The sequence below is a fragment of the Arvicanthis niloticus genome, chromosome 11 (assembly GCF_011762505.2).
Source record: "Arvicanthis niloticus isolate mArvNil1 chromosome 11, mArvNil1.pat.X, whole genome shotgun sequence".
NCBI classification, from domain to species: Eukaryota; Metazoa; Chordata; class Mammalia; order Rodentia; family Muridae; genus Arvicanthis; species Arvicanthis niloticus.
Window position 1 is genome coordinate 27,722,471 of NC_047668.1, and position 5,897 is coordinate 27,728,367.

Here is a 5,897-nt window from a genome sequence, read left to right on the forward strand (position 1 = left end):
TTTTGCCAATCTAGGTCCTACACAGCTAGTTTCATGTCTGTGTTCACAAAGGCAGGCAGATCTTTGAATTCATTTGCCATTTAAAAAAAAAAAAAGTACTTGCTGTCTTTTTCTAAGAATCCAGGGGCTAAGGTCATAAAATGCTGATTCATGGGATAATGAAAGGAGAACTCAGATAAACAATTGAATTGATATGTAAATAAAAGACTGGGCCTTTGGTCTGCAAGAGAGAGCTACCCAGAAAGAATAGCTTGGAGAGTGAACATGGCTCTTTTAGAATTTTTCTAACAGTATTTCTGACCTCGGTTGGAAATCCCAAGAATTATTTAGAGAACTAACACAGCTTTTTCATAATTTTTTTCTAGCAGCTCTTTTATCTTTGGTCAGAAAAATCAAAGAATTTTCTCTAGTAGTGTAAGGCTCGGGAAGCCCCCAAAGGGGACCCCACTCAAGTTACAGGATGGCGAGCACCCAAAAGACACACGAGAGACCAACTTGCTGCAAGAACAAGAGGTAGTTTAATGGCGGAACGTTCCGGGCCTACACGTGTCTCAATGTAGGAGACAGGGGCATCGACCTCGTGGCTCCGGGGTTTAGGGTTAATATAAGCTTAGGGTGGGGAAAAGGAGAAACTTTCGCATGGGTGCACACGATTGGTTGTTTTCCAATTTTTGAACATCTGGCCAAACCGGTCCATGAGGGCGGGGAGTCAGAGAGCCAAAAGAATAGGCCTCCATTTTTGGTACAGATACAAAGTTATAGTAAAAAGTAAGTTAATAATTAAAGCAATAGATAGGCCAGGATCCCTCAGACACCTAGATCTAATGCCCAATATAGTCACTAGATAAATCTAGTGGAGGAATACTCTTCCCCCATAAAAGCCTTTCTTTCTCAAGACCCTTGCAGGTTCTCGTCTTCAGAAGTGAAGAACAAAAGGGGACACCAGAAAAAGAATGTTCCCTCACACATGGAGGCATTGGGGACCCCATCAATTGATCAGGCTGTGGTCAGCAGCGGGTTAATTCGGACCAGATGTGACTGAGACCTTCATGTGACAGAAGGTAAGGGACACCCAAAGGCCCACGCCAGATCCCGCTGATAGATCTTGAGAGAGAGGGTTACATGAGACCCCACTAATTTTGATCAAGACACATGAGGTTAAGCAGGGATCAGATAAGTTACCCACAGCCTTTCTAGACTAGCTCATAGAGACATTCTGTCAGTGTAGACAAGGCTTAAACAAACCTGTTTATCTCTTATCTTCATTCCTGGGATGACTCAGTAGCCCTTTGTCCTGTAACTCTGCATTCTTTGTTAACGGATTAACTGGCCTCTGGTTGGCAAACCCCCGAAAGTGGCGGCTTTAGCTACTCAGGTTAGGGAGAAGGAATATATAAGGCCCTTTTCTTTTATATATGTTTTTCATGGGACCCATAAAATTTTCTTTTAGTAGCTTTTATGAATTTGGTGAGAAAAACATGCGCTATCCAGAGAAATTTTAGAATTTTTTTTATAGCAAGAGGGAGCTGCCTCAAGCAGAAAGAACTGCTTTGAGAGACAGCTATCTTAAGCAGAGAGCTATCTTGAGCAGACTACAGAGTCAAGAGCTACCTACAGATAGAGAGCTGTCTGGGGAGCCATCTCAGCCAGACTATAGCATGGTCAAGTTGGACCCACAATTGACTTATAGTCATTTCTTTAGCCACTCCCAAACATCCCTTCCTCAGAACCCCTCTCCATGCCAGTGCTGGTCCTTGAAAACTAAAAAAAAAAAAAAAAAGAAAAAAAAAAAAAAACCCAGTCAATGACTATGCAAAGTTGTGGATCCCTATCTCAGGAGATAACCCTGCAAAACACTCCCATACCTAAGATTCCAGGAACATTGTGGAAGAGGGAATGTGAAAATAAAATTTGAAAGCAGCGTTGAAACAATAACAAAAAATTCATGGTCATCAAAGACCACCAACAATTTGTTAAATTAAGCATAATAAAATATTAAGTCCCTGCAGGGGCAGGGTGACCAAAAATAAAGGCATGCAAGGGCGTGCCCAGACAAGTCCAAAGAAGCCCAAGTGAGTAATGGGCTATCTGGTATTTACTTCTCTCTCCCTCCCTTTCTGGGAGGTCCGAGGTTCTGCAAGTTCTGCAAGTTCTGCAAGTTCTGCAAGTTCTGCAAGTTCTGCAAGTTGCTGATGTTTGAAATATCCAATCATGTGTAGCCGCACAAAAGTGCAACCAATCATATGTAACTGTGTCAAATTTTTTGGCTCTCAACCCCTACCCATAAATATCCCAAGTTTCCTGGGTTCTAGGTCGGAACCTCTATCTCCTGCGTGAGATATGTTCTGGCCCGAGGGCCCTCATCATTAAACCTCCTCTGCAATTGCATCAAGATGGGTTCTCGTGTGTCCTTGGGTTCGTGCAGGTCCGGACTTGGGTGAGCGTCTCCTTTTGGGGGTCTTTCAGGAACAGAAACATTTTTAAGAGTCAGAGAATTGGTTACTCTGCTGTGAGATTGTATCTCCTAGTAACATTAGAAGCAAACCTGTAAAATCTCATCTACATGACTGCCTGAACATGAGCTGAATGAGGAGATACCAACAGACATGCCAAACTAGATGGTGAAAACCCTACAAGGCCTTAACCCAACACAAAGAACTACACACAACTGAGTAAAGCTGAGAACAGAAGTAGCCCTTCCCAGACAGGATAGATTGTGTGTGTGTGTGTGTGTGTGTATGGTACACACACACACATACATATGTACACACACACACACACATACATATGTACACACACACATATATACATATATGTATATATATATATACATATATATGCATATCAACATTCAATGACAATTGATAAAAATAGAGTCCATGAATTTGAAGAGTAGGGATGTATATATGGGAGGGTTTGGAGGGAGGAAAGGGAAGGGAGAAATGTTTTAATTAAAATATAATCCCCAAAATAACAAAGTAAGATCTGTCAATGGGATCTGGCATGGGCCTTTGGGTGTCCCTTACCTTCTGTAACCCACTGTTGACCATGGCCTGATCAATTGATGGGGTCCCCATGTCTGAGGGAATATTCTTTTTCTGGTGTCTTCTCTTGTTCTTTACTCCTGAGGACCAGAACCTACAAGGGTCTTGTGGAAGAAAGGCTTTTATCAGGGGAAGGGTATTCTTCCACTAGATTTATCTAGGTGACTATATTGGGCACTAGATCTAGGTGCCTTAGGGATCCTGGCCTATCTATTGCTTTGATAACTAACTTACTTTTTACTATAAATTTGTATCTGTACCAAAATGGAGGCCTATTCTTTTGGCTCTCTGACTCAGGACAACCTGTAACTTTTTGTAGTAGGCAACCTGCCTGACCTGTCTGACCTGTCTGCAGGCAGGTTTGTTGGTTCAGCATTAAGCGGGAGTCACGTCACGTGACTTGTCTCAGTGCTACTTATTCACTTTTTTTTTTTTCAAAATCTCAGTGCTATTCACTCAAAAATATATAATTATAACTCCCAGGTGAATAATCTTGCTGGGGCTGTTTGTCCAGCTGCCCTGGCTCTACTGCCAGGTTTTTAATCACCTGGGCCCTATCTATCTTCATAGGTGCCAGGTGGAAAGCCACTGATTTGTTACAGCAGTGACCCCAAGGTCCCCAGAACAGTCACACACACCAAATTAGGTGGCGGCTAACTTGCGTAGCTGGGTGGTTCAAGGGGGCTGTGCTGGGAACCACAAGCTGTCTCCTGCCAAGTGCAGGCTGGGCAAGGGCGCCCTCCATGTGGTGTTATCTAGAGAGCACCCTACATGTGGTAGGCGGGCTGTCCAAACTTGAACCACTGTGGGTGTCCCTTACTAAAGGATCTGTCTGCCTCTCTGCTCTGCAGCAGCACTCTCGTACTGGTGGCTTCATCTCTTTCTCTGCCGGTGATCATGTTATCTCTTTTTAACTCAGGAAGTTTAACACAGTAGATTAATGGCTAACACATAGACAGTTTGCCAAGAAAACACAAAAAAACCCACACAGATAGCTCACCCCTCTCATGGGCGGCACATAAACCAGGTGATATAGACAGTTCTCACCCCTGCCACGGGTGCAGAGACCAAGTTACACAATAAGGGCATAGAAAGACAGCCAGAAATCCGCCTGCTTCTGCCTCTCAAGTAAGACTCCAATAACCAGACACACTGTCACGAGAGCACAACCACTGCCCTAGGCAGTGGTGGCCATTTCTGACCTTTTCTCTCTGCCCCATTGTTAACACACAAAGAGACTAACAAAAGCCTGTCTCAATCACCAGTGCCAGCCAAGAGGGATTCCACATCCTCTCTGGCACCTAGATGAACCCCCAGACGTCTCTGGGGGGTCCCTGTCCTGAGAAGTCTCTCAGGGTGCAGCAGCTAGTGACCCCACAGCATGTCTGCCAGTCACTCGTTTATCTCTTCCCGAGACAGAAACGGTTTACTGCCCCTCACGAAACAGAAACAACTGCCAGTCCAAACCGAAAGTGCACTTTTCAGAAACCAAATAATTCAGACAGATAGGCACAAACAACTTAGAAACCAAATAACTCAGACAACCCAGCACATGAGAAACCAGAAACCAGGCAATTTAGACAAATGGTCACACAACAACCAGACAGAAAACTTCGGGTGTTCCCTCACCTCCCAGTGGGGTTCTTAGAGATTAGGGTGGTTGCAAAATCCGGGACAAGCCCCCAAATGAAGACCCCCAAACTTGGGAGACCCTTACTCAAGTTTCAGGAAATCAAGGCCATCCCAAAATCACAAGACACTGTACCTGGATGCAATCAGCAGAGGTTTATTGGGGAGAGTTGGCTAGCCAACAGTCAAACTGCTCTCCACGCAGAAACAAAGTTTGACAAAAGGCCAGCAAGCTGAGGGGCTTTTTTTTTTTTTTAATAGCACAGGGTGGGGAAAAGGAGGAATTTTCACGCAGTTACACATGATTGGTTGTTTTACAAATTTTGAACATCAGCAGGCTGTAACACTGGGAAAACCTCAAGGTGGGGGGTAACCAAGAACAGTGGAAAGTTAGCTAGTTCTTGGAACCACCCAGATGACTTGCATCTTTCTCTGTGGTCAGGAATGTGTCTTCTTGCGTTGGGCCTTCCCCACCTATTGGTTGAGGAATGTTACTCTTCCTTGAATGTATCCTGGGGCACTGAAGGCCTGAAATCTTACATCCAGTTCTGCTTTCTGGAACCTGCACTCATTTTGCTCAGGTCTAAGGGCAAAGAAAAAGCTTGCATGTAATTCACAAAATGGTCTTTATAATTTTTCACTCTATGCAATCACATATCAATGACAAGCAATGAACTATTATTAAATAATTCTTGTAAACTTGAAGATTTCTATTTTACTGAATAGTTGTTGCATTTTGTTACTGTTTTACATTTTCTTATGCTTTACTTCTTTGAAATTTAAAATGTCATACATTAAATAAAGAATAATTTGCTTTTCTATTTGTATATGAATATATATATATATCCCAGATGTAAACATTTGTATTTATGCTTCTATGGTTGTTTGTACTGGACAACCAATTGGTATGCTTTTCCCTGGAGAGGACCACCTTTCCTGCTCCCAAGTTTATTATGTAAAGTAGCTTTCTATTGCAAAACATGAAAATACATGTTTTATATTTCTGTGATCTGTTTGGCCATAATTTATAAAATAACAGGACTAATACTTGTAAAGTAAAGAAAAATATAGGTATCATGAATAGGACACGGTTATGTTATATTTCTACAGGGTTTTTAAATACATGTAAAGTCTGTGGAGAGCTTTTGGGGCCACTTTGCAGGAAACTGACATTGGCCAAGGATAAGGAAATGGACTTCAGGCAATCTGACAATGTGCCATGAC

General features: G+C 42.8%; 1 non-coding gene across 1 annotated transcript; it reads left to right on the forward strand.

Annotated features, from left to right (window-relative positions):
• The first annotated feature begins 256 nt into the window (after window positions 1-256).
• LOC117717473 (U7 small nuclear RNA) lies at window positions 257-319 on the forward strand. The gene has a single exon (XR_004607948.1). It is a non-coding gene; the product is annotated as a U7 small nuclear RNA (small nuclear RNA).
• Window positions 320-5,897: the final 5,578 nt, after the last annotated feature.